Source organism: Lactuca virosa, chromosome 2 (genome assembly GCF_052849685.1).
Source record: "Lactuca virosa cultivar CGN04683 chromosome 2, Lactuca_virosa_CGN04683_v6, whole genome shotgun sequence".
Lineage (NCBI taxonomy): Eukaryota > Viridiplantae > Streptophyta > Magnoliopsida > Asterales > Asteraceae > Lactuca > Lactuca virosa.
The window spans coordinates 234,630,838-234,644,994 of record NC_136427.1 but is presented as its reverse complement, the minus strand read 5'-3'; positions in this window follow the sequence as shown (position 1 = coordinate 234,644,994).

Genomic DNA, 14,157 nt, shown 5'->3' with positions numbered 1-14,157 from the left:
TTGGAAGCTTTAGCACCACAAGTGTAATGCCTCTAATGGAGTCACACCCAAACTAGCAAGAAGGAAAGTAGAAGAGAGAGAGGAGAGGGAGTATGCAAAATCTCGGCCTTAGGGTTTCTTCAAAAGAAAGAGTGACCAAAAACATGAACCAGGAGGCTCCTTATATAGCTGAGGGATCTAGGGTTTAAGGGAAACCCTAGTTATCCTTTGCTTAGGGCCTAAGCAAACCCAAGGGCCTTATCCAAGCCCCTATGGACGAAATTATTAGGGTTTCCCCTAAAGATTTCGTCCACCCTCTTCCAAGGGGGTTCTAGAGCCTTCCACTCAACTATTAGATAATTGCAAACTAGTCCCTGCACCTTATAATTAATTCTTTTAACCCCAAAATCAATTCTGATTAATTTCTGGCTAACAATTAATTAAACATAATGATTTCTAATTAATATATTAATCCATTAACATATTAATAAATCATTTATATATATATATATATATATATATATATATATATATATATTAATTTATTAATCTTATAAATTAATATCTCTCCTTTCATAATTTCCTTGTCCAGTTGCTAGGTTGAGGGCAACCCAAAAGGACTGTGCTGCTGTCAATTCAAGTACATACCAATTATAGTTATGGGCTTAGACACCTAATCCAACAGTCTCCCACTTGGATAAGTCTGTAACTATAATTGCTAGTATGCCTTCTAAATTTGACCAGCAAATTGTAGCTTCCAAAAGCTGCTGCCGAACTCTGACCCAGTCAGTTACGTGTCCTAAGATAAGTGATCATATAACCCTTCGTTCTGCTTGATATCCCCAGACAAAAGACATGGAATGTAATCAATCTGTTTGTCCAGAATCTATGTTTCCCGATTCCTGATTTGTGATGATGTAGGACTTCTAATCGAACACATCAATTTAGTCCTGGCTGGGCCCAGCACATAAGTCAACACCAAATCATCGAGGGGCCCACAGATATCGCTTTTCCTGTTAGGGCAAAAGGAACGAATAAACGTTGACTCATATGCTTGTATCTTTTACTCATCAAATTATGCATGACAATACGTTTTATAACACCAAGTTACTGATGCGTTTTCGTATCACCAATGCACAACCGACTTGTAAATTACAACTCATATATCTTCGTTTCAAGATTATAAGATATTATCGTCTCAGTATTACTCGTGATGAATTCCATGAAGTAATACTCTGAGCGTGGGTTTATCCAATACTCAAATCTCAATTTCTGAGTACTCATGAACATTGCAGCAATTCTATTGCCATGTCTATCCTTAGACAATCTGCAATCCAATTCATGACAGTCTTAATTCACTACTTACTTCCAAGAGTACGAGCGACTGTGGAGTTTGAATAATCTCATTATTCAGGAAGTAAAACATGCAAAATATGAAACACAGTAATAAACAATTGACAAAAGGTAGTAGCCAAACTTATAAATAATACTTTATTATTTAATCACCAAAAGTCAATTACATTTACTTTGTTACAAGTTTCAAAAACTAATCTAACTACTAAAACTAATATCATCTTTCAGTCCTATGCTCCGAGCATGCTGAATATGCTTAGCCCTACTCAGACCCTTTGTGAGGGGATCTGCTGGGTTATCTTCAGATGACACCCTCTTTACTATAAGATGGCCTTCTTCAACTCTATGTCTAATGAAATGGTACTTTCTGTCGATATGTCTGGTCTTACCATGATCTCTCGGTTCCTTTGTCAAGGCAACCGCTCCTTCATTATCGCAGAACAGTTCCATAGGCTCCTGGATGGTTGGAACAACTCCGAGATCCCCGATGAAGTTCCTCAACCAAGCTGCTTCTTTCGACGCTTCACTTGCTGCAATGTACTCTGATTCACAAGTAGAATCAGCCACCGTATTTTGCTTGGAACTCTTCCAAGTAACTGCTCCTCCATTCAGTAAAAATACCCAGCCCGACTGAGAACGGAAGTTATCTCTATCCGTCTGAAAGCTGGCATCACTGTAACCATCTACTCTCAAGGTATCACTGCCACCAAGCACAAGAACCCAGTCCTTTGTCCTTCGCAAATACTTGAGTATATTCTTAACTGCTATCCAATGAGCTCTACCTGGGTTTCCCTGATAGCGACTGACCATGCTCAAAGCAAATGCCACATCAGGGCGAGTACATGTCATAGCGTACATGATCGATCCGACAGCGGAAGCATAAGGTACACGACTCATGTCATCTATTTCAACATCTGTACTCGGGCATTGAGTCTTACTCAATTTGGTATTGCTCTGGATAGGTAGCTCTCCCTTCTTGGAATTTTCCATACTAAACCTCTTTAGTACCTTATCCAAGTATGTGCTCTGACTAAGTCCAATTAGTCTCTTCTTTCTATCTCTCAATATTCTAATCCCAAGAATATAGGCAGCTTCTCCAAGGTCTTTCATTGCAAAACACTTTCCAAGCCAAGACTTAACCTCTTTCAAGGTTGGAACGTCGTTACCAATGAGTAATATGTCATCGACATATAACACCAGAAAGGTTACTATACTCCCACTAGCCTTGATATACACACAAAACTCATCTTCACTTCTAGAGAAACCAAACTCTTTGACTTTCTCATGGAAGCAAAGATTCCAACTGCGAGATGCTTGTTTCAATCCATAAATGGATTTCTCAAGCTTGCACACTCTATTGGGAAACTTTGCATCAACAAAACCCTCTGGCTGACTCATGTAAACATCTTCAGCCAACTTCCCATTAAGGAAAGCAGTTTTGACATCCATCTGCCAGATTTCATAATCATGAAAGGCAGCTATGGCGAGCAATATCCTAATAGATTTAATCTTAGCCACTGGCGAAAAAGTCTCATCATAGTCAACCCCTGGGGTTTGAGTAAAACCTTTTGCAACCAGTCGAGCCTTGAATGTATGCACATTCCCATCCATGTCTGTCTTCTTCTTGAAGATCCATTTGCACCCAACTGTCTTGCGACCTGGTGCACTATCAACCAAATTCCAAACTTGGTTGTCATACATGGACTTAATCTCGCTGTCCATTGCCTCTTTCCACTTGGAAGCCTCTGGGCCTGCCATTGCTTCCTTATAAGTGACTGGTTCATCTAAGTTTACCAGTGTTCTGTCACTTATGAATGTGTCACCATCTGAAGTAATATGAAAACCATACAACTCAGGTGGCACACTCACCCTAGTGGATCTTCTAAGAGGTAATGAGTTATCAATTGGTTCAACAGGAACTGTTTCCTCTGGTTGAGTGCTAGTGTCATCTAAGGTTCCTTCATTGGCTGACTCTTGAATTTCTTCAAGGTCAATAGTGCTCCCACTGTCCTCTTTGAATATGAGCTCTCTTTCAAGAAAGACTCCTCTTCGTGCTACAAAGACCACGTTCTCACTAGGCCTGTAGAACAAATATCCAAAAGACTGCTTTGGGTAACCAATGAAAGCACATTTCTCACTTCTAGCTGCTAGCTTGTCGTGAGTCTCTCGTCTTACGAAAGCTTCACAACCCCAGACTTTAATATGTGCTAACGAGGGAACTTTCCCTGTCCACATTTCGTGAGGTGTTTTGGCAACCTTCTTTGTAGGGACAAGATTGAGGATGTGGGCGGCTGTCTCTAAGGCATACCCCCAGAAGTGAATAGGAATCGAAGCCCGACTCATCATAGAACGAACCATGTCTAACAAGGTTCGATTACGCCTCTCAGCTACACCATTTAACTGTGGTGTCCTAGGAGGAGTCAATTGTGAGACTATCCCACATTCTTTCAGATAGTCGTTAAACTCGATACTAAGATACTCCCCGCCTCTATCGGATCTAAGTATCTTTATCTTTCTGCCCGATTGATTTTCGACTTCATGCTTAAACTCTTTGAACTTTTCAAAAGTTTCTGACTTATGCTTGATCAAGTAGATATATCCATATCTGCTATAATCGTCAGTGAAGGTCACATAGAATCGATTAGCATCTCTTGTAGTTGATCTGAAGGGTCCACACACATCCGTGTGTATGAGATCCAACAGACCTTCACCTCTTTCACAAGACCCTGTGAATGGTGATTTTGTCATCTTTCCCAAAAGACAAGACTCACACATATCATCTGACTTTAGGTCAAATGATTCCAACACTCCATCCTTTTGGAGTTGGGCTATGCGTTTCTTGTTAATGTGTCCAAGACGACAATGCCACAAGCATGCCTTGTCTACACTATTAGACAAGTCAATATTAAGTACACTATTTCCTAGGCTATCAACACAAGTCACTGTTTCATACACACCATTACAAGGCAAAGCTTCAAACATAAAAACACCATTCTTATAAACAGAAATTGAACCATTCAAATCATTAAAAGAATATGTAAAACCTTGTCTGAACAATGCATGAAATGAAATAATGTTTCTCGTCATCTCAGACGAATAGCAACAATTTATTAAATCTAATCTAACATCATTACTAAGCAGAAGCTGATAAACTCCGATCTTGGTTACTGGTGAAGACTTTCTGTTTCCCATGATCAGGTTTATCCTTCCTCGCTCTATCTCCTCACTTTCCTTTAGACCCTGCAAATCAGAACAGATATGAAAACCACATCCTGTATCAAGGACCCATGAACGAGAAGATAATGAGTTATTAGCAGAAATAGTGTAAATACCTGCCGAAGATGGCTTCACTTTGCCATCCTTGATATCTTGCAGATACTGTGGGCAAGATCTCTTCCAATGCCCCTTTTGGTTGCAGTAAAAGCAAACTGCCTCTTTTGGATCAGAAACATGGGGAGTGGAACCATTGGGCTTAGCCTTTGGGCCATTACTAGATGACCCAGCTTGAGCCTTGCTCTTCCAGTTTTGCTTGGGAGGACCTTTCCTCTTTTTCCCCTTTCCCTGTCCAATAGCCAAAACAGGGGCACTAGCAGGTGTGGAGGGTATACTTTTACCTTTCATCCCTGCCTCAGCTGTCTGCAACAAGTTGTGCAATTGGGCCAAGGTCTGCTCAGTATTGTTCAAATGGTAAGTTAGAATAAACTGACCATAACATTCAGGAAGTGAGTTCAAGACCATGTCAATGGCCAATTCCTCATCAAAGTGAATATTGAGCTTGACCAAACGCTCTATGTAGCGTTGCATTCTTTGCACATGTGACACAACTGACTCCCCATCTTTCATCTTGCAAGCCATGAGTGACTTGACTACTTCGAACTTTTCTTGACGAGCTCGCTTATGGTACTTTTCCATAAGGTCCTTGTTCATCTCGAAAGGCCAGTAGTCCTCATAGTACCTCTGCAGTTCTGGGGACATAGTTGCCACCATGATGCATGCCACTTTGGTAGCATCATCGTAATGTTTCTTGTAGGCAGCAAGATCTTCAGGAGTAGCTTCATTCTCATCAAGCTCTTTGAGCTCCTTTTCAAGAACATATTCTTTGTTCTCGAAACGAAGAGCCATCTTGATGTTGCGCATCCAATCGTTATAGTTTGAGCCATCCATAACGACTTTGGAGCATATATTGAGCAAAGAGAAGTTTTGGTTGGAGGAGGACGAAGCAGAAGTGTTTCCAGGAGTAGACATCTGAAAAGAAAGAAAGTTTTAGTTAGATTTCAAGATACCTTAATAGAATAACCCAAAGATATAATATCAAGGTTAGGATCCAACTATGAAGATTCACAACTTAGAAATGGGATGCCGAGATCCAAGTGCAAATTTCATAAAGGTAGGTGAATGACGATTCACCAATTCCACCATTAGACGAAACAAACGAAGTGAAATTCCTAATTCTTTTGAGATACATTGAAACTATTCAATGGCATGTTTTATTCTCAGATTATGCTCTTCTATTTGTGACTGGGATGCCGAGGATCACAAACAAGATGTGAATAACCATGCAAATGTGCTTGGTAACCTCATTGTCTTTATCATTAACTATTGATGTGCTGGTAAACCACACACGCTCCATCAAAATGACAATTATGAGATACCCATTGCTACTCTTTATTAGTGCCTTTTAGTGTGCTGGTTAACCACACACGCTCCACTAACGACCAATAAAGCATAATGTGCAATTTCATGGATTAGCATACTTTTCACATTTTTCCTAAAGTAACTAGAGTTGGGATTTTGAAAATAATGTTCTAGTACTTTATTTAATATCATTATACTTTTAATGAGAAGTAGTTGTCCTATCAAATCCGTTCTGCTAACGACCCTCCACTAATCAAGGAAGCGGTGGGTGAGAGTGGACACCCATTCAACTACCATTTTATAGGCAGTTTCCTTATACCCCCCTTATAGATTAGCTTCGTGAATGAGGCATACTAGCGATTTGACTGACCATATTCTTATACATATAATATTAAACCTTTAATTATATATATAAGGTGTGTTTTAAAACTTTTTAAAACTTCAAGGGTTTATATAAATTTCGAAATTTAAGCTGTTAAATTCAAATTTAAATAAACCAATTCACTAGATTTAATATTTATCTATTAATTAACTATTAATCAAATTATTAAATCTTGTAAGGATTATCTAATTAAATTAATCAATTAATTTAATCCTAATCCTTATCCCTCTAATTTCGAAAAATAGGGTAAGGATAATTATCCAATTAATCTAATTAAGTAACAATTATCCAAAAAACAAGAAACCCTAGTTATCCTCTAGCATATTTCGAAATTTACAAGGGAGGAGGCTAGGGTTTTCAAAACCCTAACCCTAATTTCGATTAGGGTTCTTTGGAGGCTAGGGTTTTCGAAAAAACCCTTTGATCCAAAACCCTAGAAATCGAAAATTTGGCCTTTAGGGTTTAATAGCTATAAACCCTAATTTGCAATTCAACAATTGTAGCAATTCAATTTAAAACAACAATGGCTCTGATACCACTGAAGGGTTTTAGGTAAAACAAATAAACTAGAAAAACAATTCCTAAGTTCACATGCAACCTACTTTGGATCTATGTTTTAACTATTGAACATACAACTTTGAATTGCAATACAAGAACCCTAGAGGAGAGAGGCTATTATCGAAAATAGTAAACTAGGGTTTAGGGTTTACATACCTTTCAATTGTTATAGCAAACAATTGATATTCCCTTGATCTTGATCTTGATCTTTTTGGAAGCTTTAGCACCACAAGTGTAATGCCTCTAATGGAGTCACACCCAAACTAGCAAGAAGGAAAGTAGAAGAGAGAGAGGAGAGGGAGTATGCAAAATCTCGGCCTTAGGGTTTCTTCAAAAGAAAGAGTGACCAAAAACATGAACCAGGAGGCTCCTTATATAGCTGAGGGATCTAGGGTTTAAGGGAAACCCTAGTTATCCTTTGCTTAGGGCCTAAGCAAACCCAAGGGCCTTATCCAAGCCCCTATGGACGAAATTATTAGGGTTTCCCCTAAAGATTTCGTCCACCCTCTTCCAAGGGGGTTCTAGAGCCTTCCACTCAACTATTAGATAATTGCAAACTAGTCCCTGCACCTTATAATTAATTCTTTTAACCCCAAAATCAATTCTGATTAATTTCTGGCTAACAATTAATTAAACATAATGATTTCTAATTAATATATTAATCCATTAACATATTAATAAATCATTTATATATATATATATTAATTTATTAATCTTATAAATTAATATCTCTCCTTTCATAATTTCCTTGTCCAGTTGCTAGGTTGAGGGCAACCCAAAAGGACTGTGCTGCTGTCAATTCAAGTACATACCAATTATAGTTATGGGCTTAGACACCTAATCCAACAAGATTTACATAATCTACCCATATATTTAATTAGTTATCTTTTGATCACTTAATTAATTCTAAATTAATTCTTGATCAAACTAATTAAATAATATTATTAATATATTAGAACCTATAATATATTAATAAACCATAAGTGTTATTTCTCTCATTTTAGTTTATCCAATTGCATGGTGCCATGCAACCCAAATGGACCATGCCGGGTCGGGTCAAGTACATACCAGAAATAGTTATGGACTTAGACACCTTATCCAACATTTTGATACTCTACCTTCACCTTGGCGCAAGTCAAGCACTTACCCACGAAGGTAGCAATTTCTGCTTTCATGTTTGGCCACCAATAAAGTTGTTTGAGATCCAAATACATCTTATCTGAACCTGGGTGAACGGAGTATTTAGTCTTGTGAGCTTCATGCATGACAACCTCTCTATACCCGCCGAACTTTAGGGTCCAGATCCGGTTCATAAAATAGTACACTCCGTCTCCCTTGATCTCCAAGTTCTTGTCCATTCCCCGCAAGGTTTCGTTCGCCACTTTCTCTGGTTTCAAGGCTTCCAGCTGAGCCTCTCTGATTTGTGTGGATAAATGGGAATGAATAGTCATCGTTAATGCTTTCACATTTCGCCCTGAATGCTCCTTCCGACTGAGGGCATCTGCTACCACGTTGGCCTTGTCGGGATGGTAGCGAATTTCGCACTCGTAGTCACTGAGTAACTCTACCCATCGCTGTTGCCTCATGTTTAGCTCCTTCTGATCGAAGATGTGCTGCAAGCTCTTATGGTCGGTGAAAATAGTGCACTTGGTTCCATAGAGATAGTGTCTCCAGATCTTTAATGCAAAGACCACTGCTCGCAACTCTAGATCGTGAGTTGTGTAATTGACCTCATGCGTTTTTAACTGCCTCGAGGCGTAGGCGATAACCTTTCCTCGTTGCATGAGCACACAGCCTAGGCCCTGATTGGATGCATCACAGTAGACAACGAAGTCCTCCGTCCCTTCGGGCAGGGACAAGATAGGTGCGCTGCACAGGGCCTGTGTAACATATACGTTTTGAAATCGTGTTATGTAATTCAAAAAGCTAAAAATATTATGAAATATTATGTGAAATTGAGTGTTGAGTTCTAACAGATAGTTTTTACTAGAAATGAAGTAAAACTATGTTTAGAATCACTCATAAAATATTGGAAGTCTTATGAGATTCCAATTAAAAGCCAAATAGTGAAATTTAGCGAAAATATAAAATTTGAAATAAGTAATATTTTATTATTGAAAGTTGTAGATAATCTCGTTAGAAACTTGTAGGCGAAAACCTCGTCGAAATCCGAGTTATAACGAAGAAGTTATGACCAATCGAATATCCGCGATAAAACCGGCACGGTGCCGAATGACGTAAAAAGTGATTTTTTGATAAACTACTTTTTAGCCTTAGTGATCTAAATGAAAGTCGTACTATTCGTTAAACCGAGAAGTTCGATAAAAAGAACGCTAAAATCTGACTTCGTATGAGGAAGTTATGATTTTTACAAGTTTTAGCTTAGCAGTAGACAACTAAAAACTCGAATTTTAGATCGAGTGATTTTTAGCCGACACAACCTAAACGATAATCGAAGGTCTCGTCATTAGTAGTACAACGGTAAAAAGTCTGACGAAAATGGACGTCGGATGAAGAAGTTATGATTTTTTAACGGATTTACCAGTCCCGGTCTGTTAAAAATAATAATATAAAAATAAAGTCAAAATTTTCTGACAAAGTCTAAACGAAAGTTGTAGAGCATAATTTTCTCTACGCGTGCATATAAAGAACGTCAAAAACGGAGCCCGTATGAGAAAGTTATGGATTTTACAAGATTGGGCACATTTTTCGAGAAATTTCGCATGAATAGTGATTGCCACGTCACCCTCGCTCGGAATTGGCCACGTGTCCGAAGCTGCTGCGTGGCACGTCCGAGAAGCGACGTGTGTCGCACAGGTGTCCGAAGTCGTCACGTGATCCTCGCATGCACCCACGTGATCTGACCCGCGTGTTGGCTCCTGATTCGACCGAGGCAGCCGACCCGATCCGAAGCCAGAAGCCGCGTCATCCGACCAATACGAAGCGAGCACCTGTCCGTCTGAGCCTCGCCTTGCTGCCACCTGATCCGAACCTCGCATGCACGTGCCCTCCTCCCTTCGCTTCGGATCCGAGGCTCGCACCTATATAAGGGGTGCGAGACCTCCCGGTTAGATGTTTGAAAATTGCCCTTTTTCAACATTTTCTTACATTCCGACTTCCCCCGAAGCCCCGGTACTTATTCCAAAGCCCGAGACACGCCCCGAGATTCCCGAGAAGTCCGAAAAATTTGTCTTTTCGGTTTCGAAGCTCTACCTTCGCAGAGCCCGGTTTTCAAGAAAACTCCCGGTTTTCAACGAAGAAAGTCATATTTAGAGCCGAAGTGCTGCCCAAATTATTATTTTGACCCCCGGTTATTTCAAGGTGAATTTAATATATAGGAAAAATTGTATGTTATGTGTTATATGTGCTATGTGCTTTTTCCATGTTATCATCTCGAGTTGTTGTATCTGCTATTTTATAGCAAGGCTGTACCTCTGACTTGAAGTGTATGACATAAGCATCACTTGGGTATTGGTATGAACCGTTGACCATGAAGTGTATGACATAGGCATCACTTTGGCTTCGGTAGTATGCTAAGATAAGGCTGAAAGCCTAAATATTCTAGCAAAATGATATTCCTGAGTATTTACTATGCCATTTGTGCTGAAACTTTATTGATTTTATATCAAGTATGGAAATTGTTATGTCTCATTGATTAATATGGAAAGCTTTTCGCATTATGCCTTTGTTGTTCCTTGTTCCTCTTTGCTTCTGGCATATTAAAGTATATATATGGCATAACGTTATATTGTATCTATTATTGAACTCACTAAGCGTTATCGCTTACCCCTCCCAATGTTTTAACATAACGCAGGCAATAAGCACCCAGTATAGTTGGAAGACTTAGAATAGTTTGTAATAGTACTTTTGTACTTCAGTTTATGTTTGTATAAAATTACAATATCATGGGTAGTTATGTAAAATCTTAAAACATAGTCGGTTTGTATCCAATCTTTTGTAATCACTTTATCAATGTAAGATAATGTTTTATAAATATGCATGTAGCATGTTTTGGAGTAACTATATTGTCAAGTATGAAAGTTTGGGTCTTTCAGAAATATGAAAGTATAGAAAGGGGTTCCTTTCAATCATGGTATCAGAGCAGTGGTTTAAGTGAACTAAATTCCATGGATTGGTATTTAGACTTAAACTATTGGAAGTTCAATATATGAACTGAATCATTGTAAATATATGGATACAAACCATAGGAAACACTTAAGTGGGGTATTGGGTAGTGATAAACCCTAGTATTCTAAGACATTAAGTTACTTCAAAAAATTTAGAGAATTAGTATATATGAACTAGGAATTTTGAGAATTTCTAGATTTAAACATGAATTGTTAAGTGAAGATGATACAATATGTATCTGGTATATTTGGTTGAATACCTAATGGGAGTAAGCACTAGAATATTAAGATGGGATATGCTTTATATTCTAAGATGTGCTAAATGATAAATAAATATAGCATGCCTTAAGTTGCTTAGCTATATTGCTATTACTTGATAAAGTTTAAGGTCTGTTATCGACCTTGGTTTAGATGAGAAAATTATATGTTCAAAATTCTAAGAATTTCTGTATTAGAATTTACATGAAACTTTTCGAAGTAATAAAGATACTTATGATAGTTGATATTGATAAGTTTATTGATAAACGATCAAAGGATATCGTGAAATAATAAATATGAAGTGTAATCGTAAATAGTGTATTAATACCAATAGAGTGGTATTATGCATTTAAAATATGTAAGATAATATAATAACATCTTTGGAAGAAAGATGTGCGTTTGAAATACATTTGGATAAGATAAATGTTTTGGCATAACCGATGAAGTTGTTCCACCGCTGTCCAGATTAAAGCAGTGATTGTTTATAGAGTCAGAAGAACCGAAGATGGTGATAAATACTTCGACAGTATTGAAACTAATGTAGTACCAGATTTAGAAGAATTAAATGAAGATCAAAGGAAAGGCTAATGAAGTTTTTAGACTTATTAGGCCAAGACTTTGTGATGAAGTATGTAGTTCGAGTAGTAACCCTATACAGGATGCTCAGACTTAGTATTTAATAATACTAAGTGATGATTGACTTCTATCACATCCTTATGGAAGTTCCATTGTGTGTTAAGCCGACTTTAACATACAAGATTGGGATAGTGAAATAGGTTATTTGGTTGTGAAAAGGCTGAGTGGCTTACTTGTTAAAGTAAAGTAGAGTACTTAGTTGAAGAAGATATACACTCATATTATTGTATGAGAAGAAATGTTGTAGTTAGGAATGACAGAGAATCAAGTTAAAGCTAGTAGAGCTTGCTGAGATGCAGCTATAATGCAGACTTCTTAGGATAGACTCCTATGAAGTAGACTTAAAAGATACAATCATGAGTTAGAAGATGATGTAAGTAGTTGCAAACTATTTGTCCTTACACTGCTAGAGGAAATTTTGGGTGTGGTATGTCTTGCAGAGTAGACACTACCCGAGAAAGAATTTATATGAAGAAATGGAAGTAAAATTTCTATCGACCTATGGAAAAGTATTAGGATATATTAAATCGAGCATATGCATGAGAAGAATTTTAGAAGGCGAGTATAAGTAATCCAATATATGTTTGATAGAAACGCGAAAACCCTAGTTGAGTCTAGGAGAAATTGTTGTATGTACTTGTTTGAACACACTCAGGTGTGAAAAGTTGCTTTGTGAAAACTTTTGAATGGTGACTTGGGAACTGCGAGACAATACTTGGGACGAGTATGAGTAGGTGTGAATAGTAGTAGAGGCATATACTACTGGAAGCACATGACTCACACTTGGATCAGGAAAAGTCACAAGGTTACCAAGAAGCTAGTAAATGATTCCATTTTATTCATGTGTGTCGTTACCTTCGTTTCGGTAATGACTAAGGAAATAAGTATCGTTCAAATCTTAATGTCATAAAGAATCGAGTCCGATTAGTATAAATCCGTGAAAGGAGTTGATTGGTTCAGAGAACCATGTCTTATATAGTGACGAAACTTCAGTAGGAATACTGAAGAAGTAAATGGTCGAGGTAGTCGATAGAAATATAACAATCTTCATTAAAGAATTGAGCAATCATTAGCCAGAGATGTGACTTGCTATGTGGTGTTACTGGCCACAAGAAATGTTTCCGCCCTACTCTCACTAGTCAAATAGCGGGGAGTCAAGTTTCCGATCAACCATCAAAGAATACTCCAACTAAAAAGGAGGAGGTGCCAAAAGCTAAAAGATGTGTATGTCCGAAAGCACGAATTAGAGATACGTGGTGCTATTCTTTCTATTCCAAAGCATCCACATGTTGATCAAACTCTTTTCATTTTCTTTATTCCATCAACTTGATTTATTCGATCTGATTCTAATACAAGAGTTTGGTTCGTTATGTGTCTTGTGCGTTATAAAATCAAAGGTCATTAGAATAAGACCATACGAGTTGTTGTTATAACAAAAGTAAAGGCCTTATCTTGGGTTTAGTCTGTAAACCAAGAAGGAGCAGGAGTCTGCAATGAGAATTGAGTTTTAACTCAAAGATTAGGATCGAAGGCCCAATAGAGAATGATGAGCGGGTGCAGGTTTGAGCACCGCCAGTAATTAAGAAGTTTGAAGAGTTTGACAATCTTTTGGCAACCAAAAGTTAAATATCGTACATTTTAGATTACCACAGAGGAAGTAAGTTAGGACTCGAATGTTGTGACTAGTAATTTCTCGTAAACTTTAGATCTACTCACATCTTATTTGATTGTGATGCCTCAGATTCTTTCGTGCCTTATAAATTCGCACATTCTTTTCAAATTGCTTATTACGTAATTGTCCAATCATTTCATATAGATAACATAGGAAATATATCATTACTTGCTGACAAAGTCTATAGAAATAGTGTCATAGGAATTGAAAGTTATAATCTTCCTGCTAACCTAATTCCTATCTTCTTTCCCAACTTTGATATTATTCTCGACATGAATCAATTGTCAAAGAACTACGCAGATCTCTTGTGCTACGAAGAGATGATATACATCCCTATCGAAAGGAAGGATTCTTTTATGTCTACGGTGAAAATAATAAATTTCTTTCTTAAAAACTCGTAAATTTATATCGAAGGGATATTCTACTTATCCGGCTTATACACTTAATACCTTGAAAGAGGAGAAGAAAACTGTGAATGATAGCCTTTGGATAATTATCGACCGGCTGATTAAGAGTGCATATTTTCTCGCCATACGTACAACGGTTCTAATGGAGAA